The 13,590-nt window shown below is 42.6% G+C and overlaps 1 pseudogene; it reads left to right on the top strand.

The window, feature by feature from the left end:
* The first annotated feature begins 822 nt into the window (after positions 1-822).
* Positions 823-2,201, top strand: LOC139379185 (gastrula zinc finger protein XlCGF57.1-like; annotated as a pseudogene).
* The last annotated feature ends 11,389 nt before the right edge of the window (positions 2,202-13,590 follow it).

Genomic DNA, 13,590 nt, shown 5'->3' with positions numbered 1-13,590 from the left:
ACATTCGGCAGAAAATAGCTTCATTGTCATCAGATGACAACGGAAGTGCAACACTTTGGCTGGCAGCCACACAAGTAAATGAGCTTACAATGAAAAAGCAAGGTCTTTTTTGCATCTGATTTGTGTGTCATCCATTTCCTTATGTTTTGCTCTGTGTTAACGTGGCCCCTAAGTTTAACTTGCTAGTTATCTAAGTAAGTGGCTGAATTAATAAGGTGATGGCATGTTATTGTGTTAGCTTTCTGCCATCAAAGCCCTTTGGATGTATTATCTGTACTGCTGCCACTGCACAACTTGATTTTCTTGCATTTTCTCTCCTCTGTTCTCGGCCCATCCGCTCCTCTCCCATCTTCTCCGAGCATATGGCGATGTTGACCAAGGGACAGCATAGCAACGTCAGGGCTGGAAACGGTCTATCTAAGAACAATTTATCCTTGACTGCGGAACAGTTTTGGAAACTTTGAATGCGCAACTTAATTATCATAAAATAACTTTACAAAGATTGAATCAAAGTTTGTGTGTCCCTACCTTGTTTCCATTAGCTCAGGAAGTGTCGTAGTTCAGGTAAAGGTGCAACGCAAAGCACCTCTATGGGGAATCCGTGTTAAAACGACACGCAGAAAGTGTATCTAAACTGTATTGAAAGTCAGGATTATTAACAGTTAGTGTCTGAACTTTTGGTACACATTAGCCATGGTGTATTTCATAGTAGGCATGTGGCTATAGGCCTAGGGCTTGTGCAAATGAGAGCAAATAGTCCGCTATCTGCCTTCAGGCACGTCTAAAGGCTGTATAGATCATAGAGATCTATAATTCACCTGTATGATTCAAGTGTTCTATTTCATTCTGCTCTTCCTTTCCTTCCCTCCAGGCTCCCTGCAGCTCTCTCTTGCTGTCTCTGAAGAGGCGGTTCCCCCTGAGCAGCAGCACTGTGAGCAGGAGTGGAGCCACAGTCTGGAGCAGGAGGACACAGGGCACACACAGATTAAAGAGGAACAGGAGGAACTCTGGACCAGTCAGGAGGAAGAACAGCTTCAAGGGCTGGAGCCTGATATCATAGAGTTCAAATTTACTCCTTCCTGTGTGAAAAGTGAATGTGATCAGGAGGTCTCACTTCAGTCGTTAACTCTTCCCCTAACCCAGACTATGGAGAACAGAGAGCGTGACTCTACACCAGTGGATCTCAAACCTTGTGGCACTGTTACCAACCTGAAGGGTCTTGACATTCCTTGTGACCGTCCAAGTGATCAAAACAATTCCTCCGGCCACAGCTCAGCCGTAAGCAGCCACCCAGTAGGACTTTACAGCAGCCCACCAATGGATGCCAACGCACCATTGGGGGAACGCCGTTCTAAACCCAGCACCACATCTATACATATTCACTGCTGCCATGACTGTGGTGAAACATTTGCTCTGAAAGCTGACCTGCAGAGGCATTTGACTAACCCCAAGAAGAGACCCAATGAATGCCGCTTGTGCAAAAAACACTACAACTCCACCTGTGAACTGAAGACCCATGTTCGACTCTGTCAGGGTGGGAAACCCTGCCTTGTTTGTGGCGAGACCTTCAGATACAAAGGAGATCTGTCCAGGCACATGAAGACTCACAAAGGAGAGAAACCATTCAGCTGTAGTGACTGTGGGAAAAGTTTCAATCGCAAAGAGTACCTAACCGAACATATACGGACTCACACAGGAGAGAAACCATTTAGCTGTGGCGTCTGTGGGAAAACCTTCAGTCAAAGGGGAGCCCTAGGGAGGCATATACGGACTCACACAGGAGAGAAACCATTTAGCTGTGGCGACTGTGGGAAAAGATTCCGGCAGAAGGGTGACCTAGGGAAGCATATGTTGACGCACACAGGAGAGAAAATATTTAGCTGTGGTGACTGTGGGAAATGTTTCAGTCGCAATCATACTACCTGATCAGTTACGGACTCATACAGGGGAGCAGTCGTCACAGCTAAACGGTTTAAGGGTGGAGGCATATATTGACTCACACAGGTGATAAGCACACGGTTGCTCAGTTTGTGGGTGAACATTCATTCGTAAGGCTCATCTGCTGAAACACGTGAATCACATCCACGAAGAAAGAAATCGGGATAAAGGGGGAAAGAAAGAAAATTAGGACATAGCGTCTTCTGTCAGATGGGAATAAAAGTTCAAGTTTTACGTTTTTGTCATGTCCACAGGATAAGAAAAAAGAAAACCCGCACACTGCTCTTGCTAGTATCATTTCTCTTTATTAAGCTTTACGTATCGGCCTCAAGGCCTTTGTTAGAGCTTTGAGGCCGATCCATAAAGCTTTAATAAGGAGCGGTGATGCTAGCAAGAGCAGTGTGCGGGTTTCTTCTTTGATCTTATCTTATTCAACTGTTACCATGCACCTGCAACAAAGATGGCGCAGATGTGCGAGTGCCTTTTTTAAAAATGTAAATGCACAGGATCTACATGGTGTACAATAAAATGCTTACTTGCAGGTTCACCTCCTTGACAATGCAACAACAATAGAATACAAGTATAACCAATAATACAAATAAAGGCTCAATTGAATAACAATAAAATAAATATAAATACAAGGAGGCCACTCAAACAAATTTACAGTAGAATATTTACACGTGTGTTAAGGGAGGGGAATGTGGAGAGCAAAGTGTTGCATTGTGCAATAGTTAAGCAATAATAAGTTGATGTTTAGTAGTAGCAGCAGTCATGGTGTACGTGCATGTGTGCCACCGTGTGGCGAGTCGGTGCAAAGGAGCTGTTGGTGGTCAGTGCCAGTTCAGGTGTTCAGCAGTCTGATGGCTTTTGGGTAGAAACTGTCTCTGAGCCTGGCTGTCTGAGACACAACGCTCTGATACCGTCTGCCCGACATTTAAGGGAGTGAACAGTCAGTGGCTGGGATGTGTGGGGTCCTTGATAATATTACGGGCCTTTCTCGGGCACTGCTTGGGGAAAACGCCCTGTATGGGTGGGACCACGGTCCCAATGATGGACTGGGCCTTCTAGACCAGAGTGGTGGTGTTGACCGTTGTGAAAAAAAAGTACTACTTAATCACCACACAAAACATATTTGTGCAGTAGTGACTATGTAGAGACTTGTAGGAATTGTGTAGTTTATGCACTATTCAAGATACAAAAGAAGGGTTCAATAGGAAAACACTAGTGTTTCCTGTAGTAATCAGGTAGAGATTTTACAACTTGCAGATTTAGTAAATAAGTAGTCAAAATACTATAGATTCACTACAACATCTGTTCAATAGTCAGAGCTTCTAGTGCTTGTTTGTATAGTGAATAAGTAGTTACGAATCTTCAGCCAGACTACGCCGTCTTTTCAGTAGTCATCAGGGCCCGGTTTCCCGATTAGCGTTGGAACTTAGGCTTAACGACAGATGTCACACCCGTTTCCCAAAACGCCATGCAGTGTACAGGAGCTTTCCCGTGCTGAAAATGATTCCAGAATATAGGCTGAAGAGCTTTCCATGTGTTTATGTATAAGTGTTTTCTCGTGCTATTTTGTATACCATGTTTGATTTATGTCAAATCTGCATTTCTTCAGTTTGTGTAACTGAACAAGAATGAGTGAAGTCAGTCGCTCGCTCGTTCCCCTCGGTTGCCATTTTAGAAAATATCAAGGTGACCTAAAAGTAGGATATGATAACAATGGTTCTTGTAATTGCTCAACAAACCATTGTAGCCTTAATGGCAGGCAGTAATTGGGCTTCAAGTAGGTCTAAAGCGACGTTGTCATAAGACCTAATAGGTTCTTGGTTAAGCTACAGTGAAATGTGTGAGCTTTTAGATAACAGGACACTGTCGGCCTAATAGTTACAAATATTGCAGCGGCTCAGATGTAACCCGATGGCTTAATACTAGGTAGTTCTATTGATGACATCCCTTTCATGCATGTCCAAACGGTCTTAGCTGTTAGCCGTTGTCAGATGTATTGTGTTTAGTCTAGCTGTTTGCTAGCCCCATTGAAATGTAGAAATGCAGCCTCTGTTTTCGTTACGCTGGCTAGCTAATAAGTATGTGTTTTGTATGCAAATGTACAGTAAGCTCATAAGTTTTCTTACACATTCTACTTACCTATTTTGACCTGTTGCGAAGGAGGCCCTCGACATAAGACTAGAGGCCATTGTTGGTAGGATTAACATTGTTTATCATGTTTTTATTTATTTTTTTCATTTTCTTATTTGACCTCTGTGAGCAGATCAATAATAATGGTTTATAATTGGTTGTTTTGTGTGCATGTCTTTTTTTTAATAGAAAATAAAATATTAACTCGATGTGGAAAGCTGAGGTTCTAAGTAGAATGGCACAATGTACAGGAAATTGTGTACGACGCAATATGTATGTCTATTATGAAAAACCTACTTCATTTAAGCTAAGGGCCGCAGAATGAGCAGTGATGCTCCTTGGGTTATACACTGTGGATTTGGAAACTAGCGGTGCCCCTGAGTAGAATGGGCCCCCCTTTTACTGCAACACGATGTACAGGAAACTGTGTGCTACGGAGTAGTATGTCCAATATGAAAAACTTACTGAACATCGTACAATGCGAATGGGCTAATTAACAATAGGATTTAAGTGTTTTCCAAAGTTGATTATTATAATATTGTTATTACTATTATTAATAGTAGCATTAAATGTTTTGTTATTTATATTACCATGATAATTATCTACAATAGAAATCATTACTTTTAATGTTGTTAGTCCTAACAAGAATGTCAATGCTATATTATTTGTGCTTTAAAGGAGATTAATCTATCATTATTCAACCATATGAAAAGAAAATCTTCCCTAAATGTTATACATTTCGACCATTTGTATTTTTCACCATTGCGGGACTTTTATTTTGGAGGAAAATCGCTGAGGTCATGGTCTTATTCTTGATTGGTCTTGCTTATTCTTGCTGGCGGAACGGAGGTGCTATAGAGACTGCTGCGGACTACACCAGAGAGAACTGCGGAATAGGTGTGTATGTACATCTACTGATCGCTAGCTATAGTTCTACTCTATTAATAAACTGTTCAGGCTAACAGTGATCACTAATTCATCCATTTTACAGAACTGTTTTTTTTAATAACATTTAAATGTCACAAAACGATTTGAAATGGAATATACGCTGGCTTGCTGAGAAATCTCAGCTCCACACATACAATAGAGAACGTGTGTGTCGTGAACAACACTAGTGGAATCAACGGTTCATCTTCAAAATTAAAGTCCCCGATTTGATAGTGGAAAATAGTGGAATCATGCCACAATTGGACAAGGTTGGAATGTTACATAAAATCAATAAAAGACCATTAGTTAATTGACAAAAAAATGTAATCTGTTGAAATCGCACTGTGGATGTATAGACTTCAGAATTGCATTGGGGGCATACTTACAGTGCCTTCAGAAAGTATTCACACCCCTTGACCTTTTCCACATTTTGTTGTGTTACAGCCTGAATTTAAAAAAAAATTGACCTACACACAATACCCCATAATGTCAAAGTGGAATTATGTTTTTAGAAATGTTTACAAATTAATAAAATATTAAAAGCTGAAATGTCCTGAGTCAATAAGTACTCAATCCATTTGTTATGGCAATTCACTGATCGACTTAGGGTAAAAATTTGCTTAAGAAGTCACAGAAGTTGCATGGACTGACTCTGTGTGCAATAATAGTATTTAACATTATTTATTTTTAATGACTACATCATCACTGTATCCCACACATACAGTGAGGGAAAAACGTTTTTGATCCCTTTCTGATTTTGTACGTTTGCCCACTGACAAAGAAATGATCAGTCTATAATTTTAATGGTAGGCTTATTTGAACAGTGAGAGACAGAATAACAACAAAAATCCAGAAGAACGCATGTTGATTTGCATTTTAATGAGGGAAATAAGTATTTGATCCCCTCTCAATCAGAAAGATTTCTGGCTCCCAGGTGTCTTTTATACAGGTAACGAGCTGAGAATAGGAGCACACTCTTAAAGGGAGTGCTCCTAATCTCAATTTGTTACCTGTGTAAAATACACCTGTCCACAGAAGCAATCAATCAATCAGATTCCAAAGTCTCCACCATGGCCAAGACCAAAGAGCTCTCCAAGGATGTCAGGGACAAGATTGTAGACCTACACAAGGCTGGAATGGGCTACAAGACCATCGCCAAGCAGCTTGGTGAGAAGGTGACACAGTTGGTGCAAATGGAAGAAACACAAAATAACTGTCACTCTCCCTCGGGCTCCATGCAAGATCTCACCTCGTGGAGTTGCAATGATTTTACCATTAAAATTATAGACTGATAATTTCTTTGTCAGTGGGCAAACGTACAAAATCAGCAGGGGATCAAATACTTCTTTCCCTCACTGTACAATTATCTGAAAGATCACTAAGTCGATCAGTGAATTTCAAACACAGATTCAACCACAAAGACCAGGGCAGTTTTCCAATGCCTTGCAAAGAATGGAACCTACTGGTAGATGAAGAAAAAAAGCACACACTGAATATGCCTTTTGAGAATGGAAGTTATTAATTACACTTTGGATGGTGTATCAATACACCCAGTCACTACAAAGATACATTGCACTTACTCCACAATACTAACCTAATGAACAGAGTGAAAAGAAGGTAGCCTGTATAGAATACAAATATTCCAAAATATGCATCCTGTTTGTAACAAGGCACTAAAGTTGTACTGAAAAAGAAAATTGGTAAAGCAATTTACTTCATGTCCTGAATACAAAGTAATATGTTTGGGGCAAATCCAATACAACACCTTACTGAGTACCATTCTACATATTTTCAAGCATAGTGGTGGCTGCATCATGTTATGTGTATGCTTGTAATCATTAAGGACTGGGGAGTTTTTCAGGATAAAACATTTATGGAATGGAGCTAAGCACACGCAAAATTCAGTTTGCTTTCCACCAGACACTGGAAGATGAATTCACCTTTCAGCAGGACAATAACCTAAAACACAAAGCCAAATCTACATTGGAGTTGCTGACCAAAAAGACAGTGAATGTTCCTCAGTTACAGTTTTGACATAAATCTGCTTGAGAATCTATGTTAAGACCTGAAAATGGTTGTCCAGCAATGATCAACAACCAATTTGACAGCTTGAAGAATTTTGAAAAAAAAATTTGGCAAATGTTACACAATACAGGTGTGAAAATCTCTTAGAGACCCAGAAATACTCACTGCTGTAATCACTGCCAAAGGTGATTCTAACATGCATTGACTAAAGGGGTTGAATACTTACCTTAATCAAGATATATTAGTGTTTTAATTTTTTTACAGATGTTAAAATCTTTCTTTCTGTTTGACAGAGTATTTTGTTGATTAAAAAAAGACAAATCCATTAGAATCCCACTTTGTAACACAATAAAATGTGAACAAAGTCAAATGGTATGAATACTTTCTGAAGACACTGCATATTGCAGTGTACAGCCTAACCTATGGCGCTTGGGTCCATGAAATGGCATGTCAGCCTACTCTGTGACACCCACCGATTTACATTCTGAAGAGTTTACACAAATATTAACGTCATAGACAGGGTTGCCAGGCCTAGCTAAAATTTCTAGCCCAATGACCTCTGAAAACCCATCCACAAGGCCTGAAAACTAGCCCCCCAAAAATTTGGCAGCAAGAGAGGACTTGCCACATTTATCCAGTAAACACTTTTCCCATAATGTTAGGTATATCAACGTCATTTTTTACAACGTAGGCTAAGAAGCAAAATCCTGTTTTCCATCAAAATAATAATTATTGTGAGTTTAATAATGTAGAAAGAGAAAACATAAATCCCCCTTATTAAACTCTCCATATGATTTTCGATCAACGGATGTCATTCTAAATTGTTTTGACTTCTATGATTAAGCAATAAGGCCAGAGGAAGTGTGATATATTGCCAATTTACCACAAACCCCTGAGGTGCCTTATTGCTATTATAAACTGGTTACCAACGTAATTTGAACTGTTTTGACATATCCGTGGTATAGGGTCTTATATACCACGGCTGTCAGCCAATCAGCATTCAGGGCTCAAACCACCCAATTTGTATTTGCTCATGTGCATAACTATAGATAAATCCAACAGGAGAGTGTGCGTGATGAAAGTTGGACCGAGGATCTCAAAATCTTTGCGCAAGAAACACTTGGATGAACTTCAAACATGAATGTTCGGCAATTTTCTGGCAATTGTGCCACTATTATGTGCCAGATGTTAAGACTACAAACCCTTATATATTGCCTATTGGCAAGATTTACTTGTTATTCCAATAGGCATAGGCTATTGACTAAAATCTGGGTTTATAATTGTCATTCAACTTTGCCATGGTTTGCTGAGCTAGATAAAGGTAGCCTATAGCCCCTGATAGGGCAACATCGAATTTCAGAGAAAAGTCCACAATGAAACTGACATTAACTGTGGAGAATGATACATTTGCGATAGAGCTGTAACCATGATCACAATTGATAACTTCCAATTTAATTAACTGAACATGACCATGAAAAATTGCATAATAACACCAGGCTACAACAACAAACTTGAGTTATAGGCTCTTTACTCAATCTGTTTGCCAGCTCCAGGTAGGCTACACATGTGGCACAAATTGATTTGCAATGGCTCCAGTGATATCGTCATTTCAACATATTTATTGTATCAACCAGCTTCATGAGGTAGTCACCTGGAATGCATTTCAAGGCACATTAGACTGAATTGTGAGGTGATTTTTCCACAGTTAAAATCCCACAATAAGAGCTACGATGCCAGTATTTGTGAAAACTCTTTAGAATTGTAATCTGTGGGTGTCACTGAGTAGGCTGAGTACCCCCATTTCATGGACCCAAGATCCATAGGTAAGGCTGTGCATATAAATATGAATGTTCAATAGACATAGGTTGACTGGTGAGCTTAATGTTGCTCATTTCGTAGTGGTTTCAGAGTCCTGCATTAAGAGCCACAAAGCTAATATTTGTGTAAACTCTTTAGAATTGTAATATGCAGGTGTCACCGAGTAGGCTGATACCCCATTGCATTGACTTAAGATCCATAGGCAAGGCAGTAATATTTCTGAAAACTCTTTACAGTTGTGTATTGTTGGTGTTACTGAGTAGGCTGATACCCCATTTAATGGAGATATGATCCATAGGTAAGGCTGTACATTGCAATATAAGTATGCTTCCATTGCAATTCTGAAGTCTATACATCCACAGTGTAATTTAAACAGATTTTTACTTTGTGTCAAATTAACTAATTATTGTCTTGCTGAATTTATATAACAACATTCTGACCTTGTTTAGCATTATCTAGTCCAATTGTTATATGATTCCACAAATTGTATCCGTTTGCAGCAGTTTCAATAGGGGACTTATTTCGAAGGCGCACCGCCGATTCCACTATTGTTGCTCATGCTAATGTTGCTCACAACACACTGGTCAAGGGAGTTGAGTGGCAACGATTGTGGGTGGACTGGATCTCTGACTACATCAAGTTGCTATCAGTCAATGCTTGTAAAAATGTACAATTTTAAACCCTTATCACGTACCTATGTTTGTCCTGTGTAAAGTCTGGCCTTTCTTTGTTTGCTGAAATCCATACTTTTTAAACCTTTAACTACTTTGCTAGCATGTTACCTAACCCTAACCTTAACCCCTAAATCTAACCCTAACCCCTAGCATAGCTAACGTTACCCACCTAGCTAGACTAGCTAACGTTAGCCACAACAAATGTACTGTAATGTACACGAATGCATTATGAAGAATGAAAATCCTACAATACACATGAAATGCATGGTGTATAGAATCGTGTTATACTTCTTTGTGTGCCTGTCATGAATTTTGAATAAGTAGGCTAATTCGTGTCGATTTCTCAATAAGCTGTGATGGTGTGAAGTATATTTTCACCCCCTGCTTGTACAGTATGTGTGAAATTCACTGCTGTTATCCACTGTATGTGAGTATATTGGTTTATGACCAATTGTTTTCTGGAAAATGTTTCCAATTCATCCATGACTTGACTCATCTCTTCAGTAGGTCCTATGATTGAGTGTACTCTGGCCCAGGGGTGCGAAGGTGAATGGCAAGGCACTGGAGTGGCGAACCACCAATGCTGTCTCTGCCTGCCCGGTTCCCCTTTCTCCACTGGGATTCTCTGCCTCTGACCCTAGTCACTGGCATGCTCATGCTCTCCAACGCCGTCCATAGGAGGGGTGCATCACGTTGTGCCAAGCTTTTCTTTAGAGCCACTGACGTGATCTTCCTGTCTGGGTTTACGCCCCCTCGGGCTTGTGTGGTTAGGGAGATCTTCGTGGGAAATTCTATGCCTTGTCTCAGAATAGTACGTTTGTGGTCTGTTGATATCCCTTTGGTGGTGTGCGGGCTGTGGTTGGGGTTATGTCCTACCTGGTTGGCCTTTCTGGGGTGACCCCCCCGTCTCAGTCTCCGGTATCTATGCTGCAATAGTCTACGTGCCGGTGGGCTATGGTCAGTCTGTCCTATCTGGTGTAATTATCCTGTCTTATCTGGTGTCCTGTGTGATCTTAGGACCATGCCTCAGGAGTACCTGGCCTGACGACTCCTGGCTGTCCCCTTCCCCAGTCCAGCTGATCGTGCTGCAGATCCAGTTTCTGCTGTTCTGTCTGCAGCTATGGAACCCTGACCTGTTTACAGGACATGCTACCTTGTACCGGACCTGCTGTTTCCACCCTCTCTCTTCCTCCCTCTCTCTCTTTCTCTCTCTACCGTACCTGCTGTCTCAACCGCAATGCGGCAGGGTAGACTAGTGGTTAGAGGGTTGGGCTAGTGAGCGTTGGGCTAGTAACTGGAAGGTTGTAAATTCAAATCTCAGAGCTGACAAGGTACAAACCTGTTGTTCTGCCCCTGAACAGGCAGTTAACCCACTGTTCCTAGGCTGTCATTGAAAATAAGAATTTGTTGTTAAGTGACTTGCCTAGTTTAAAAAATAAATAAAAATTAGATGCTCGGCTATGAAAAGCCAGCTGATATTAACTCCTGAGGTGCGGACCTGTTGCATCCTCTATAACCACTGTGATTATTATTTGACCATGTTGGTCATCTATGAACATCTTGAAGAACGATCTGGCCTTAATGGCTGTGTACTCCTATAATCTCAGCCAGAATAGGACTGGTCACCCTTCAGAGTCTGGTTCCACTCTAGGTTTCTTCCTATGTTCCTGCTTTTCTAGGGAGTTTTTCCAAGACACTGTGCTTCTACATCTGCATTACTTGCTCTTCTGGGTTTTAGGCTAGGTGTCTGTATACCACTTTGACAACTGCTTATGCTTAAATGTCTTTCTCTGCCATTTTTTCTGTATTCTTCCAACAATGTATGTGTGTCTTTGTTTCAATGGGGCCAGACAGATTAATCAAATCCAGCTACATTGTATTTTGACAACATATGTTCACGTTTTGATGATGGGAAATGAGAACTGAAACATGATGTTCACTCAGTAGATTATTGGGGAATTTGAATTGGAGTTTAAGGTAATAGACTAGTGAATGAGCGAGATAGAAAGAAAGGCACGAAGGTGAGGAGGAGAATGGAAAGAAAAGTGAGGGCACCACTTAACTATCATTATGAACCAGTGACAGGACTAGGGTTGCAAAATTCCTGGAACGGGATGGGATGATGACTCATATAAAGTACCCCCCTCTCACCACAATTTTTAGCTGCCTCTCTTGTTAGTGAACATACATTTTTTAAGTTTTAGATTAACATTTTGTCAAATCAAATCAACGTTTATTTGTCACGTTGTCACGCCCTGGTCTAAGTATTTTGTGTTTTTCTTCATGTATTGGGTCAGGCCAGGGTGTGGCATGGGTTTTTGTATGTGTTGTGTATGTATGGGGATTGTAGCTAGTGGGGTGTTCTAGCTAAGTCTATGGCTGTCTGAAGTGGTTCTCAATCAGAGGCAGGTGTTTATCGTTGTCTCTGATTGGGAACCATATTTAGGCAGCCATATTCTTTGAGTTTGTCGTGGGTGATTGTCCTTAGTGTCCTGATGTCCTTGTTCGGAGTTAGTTTACACAAGTATAGGCTGTTTCGGTTTTCGTTCATTACGTTTATTGTTTTTGTAGTGTTTGTATTTAGATTCGTATTTCGTTTGTTGAATAAACATGGATCGCAATCTACACGCTGCATTTGGGTCCGACTCTCCTTCTCATACAGAAAATCCGTTACAGAATCACCCACCACAAAAGGACCAAGCAGCGTGTCAACAGGCAGGAGCAGCCCAAAGAGGAGATGCGCAATAAGGATTTCTGGACATGGGAGGAAATCCTCGACGGGAGAGGACCCTGGGCTAAACCAGGGGAGTGTAGCCGCCCAAAGGTGCAGCAGGAGAAGAGGCAACAGGAGCAGCCCAAAGAGGAGTACAGTATGGACTATACTTCTTGGGAGTAGATAGACAGGTGGGCGGTCGACCCAGGGAGAGTGCCGGAGCCCGCCTGGGATTTGATGGAGCAGTGCGCGGAAGGATATAGGAGAATGGAGTTTGCGAAGCAAGCAAGGCGGCGCGGACGGAGGCCCGAGAGTCAGCCCCAAAAATTTATTGGGGGGGGGGCTCAGGGAGAGTGTGGCAGAGTCAGGGTTCAGACCTGAGCCAACTCCCCCTGTTTATCGTGAGGAGCCAAGGAGGAGACCAGAACCAGAGCCGGTGTTGGAGGTGAGCGAAACAGAGACTGTGAAGGAGTTAATGGGGAAATTGGAGGAGAGAGAAATGAGGGAGTTGCTGTGTTGGTGCTTTTTGCATGGAATTCGCCCGACGGAACGTGTCGGGGATTTGATGGCACCTGGGTTAGCGCTCCATACTCGTCCTGAGGTGCGTGTTAGTCGGCTGGTGAAGTCGGTGCCAGCCTCACGCACCAGGCCTCCTGTGCACATCCCTAGACTTGCACGTCCTGTGCCAACACTGCTCTCAAGATCTCCAGTACGCCTTCACGGTCTAGCCCATCCTGTGCCACCTCCACACTCCAGTCCTCCGGAAGCAGCTCCCCGCACCAGGCTTCCTGTGCGTGTCCTCGATCCAGTACCACCAGTTCCAGCACCACGCACCAGGCCTTCAGTGCGCCTTGCCTGTTTAGCGCAGCCAGAGCCTTTCTCCTCTACAGCGCTGCCGGAGCCTCCCGCCTGTTTAGCGCAGCCAGAGCTTTTCTCCTCTCCTGCGCTGCCGGAGTCTCCCGCCTGTTTAGCGCAGCCAGAGCCTCTCTCCTCTCCTGCGCTGCCGGAGTCTCCCGCCTGTTCAGCGCAGCCAGAGCTGCCAGCCTGCATAGAGCAGCCAGAGCTGCCAGCCTGCATGGAGAAGCCAGAGCTGCCAGCCTGCATGGAGAAGCCAGAGCTGCCAGCCTGCATGGAGAAGCCAGAGCTGCCAGCCTGCATGGAGCAGCCAGAGCTGCCAGCCTGCATGGAGCAGCCAGAGCTGTCAGTCTGAATGAAGCAGCCAGAGCTGTCAGTCTGTATGAAGCAGCCAGAGCTGTCAGTCTGCATGAAGCAGCCAGAGCTGTCAGTCTGCATGGAGCAGCCAGAGCTGCCAGTCTGCATGGAGCAGCCAGAGCTGTCAGTCTGCATGAAGCAGCC

This window comes from Oncorhynchus clarkii, chromosome 21, assembly GCF_045791955.1.
Source record: "Oncorhynchus clarkii lewisi isolate Uvic-CL-2024 chromosome 21, UVic_Ocla_1.0, whole genome shotgun sequence".
Lineage (NCBI taxonomy): Eukaryota > Metazoa > Chordata > Actinopteri > Salmoniformes > Salmonidae > Oncorhynchus > Oncorhynchus clarkii.
This window is presented reverse-complemented; position numbering and strand designations above follow the sequence as displayed.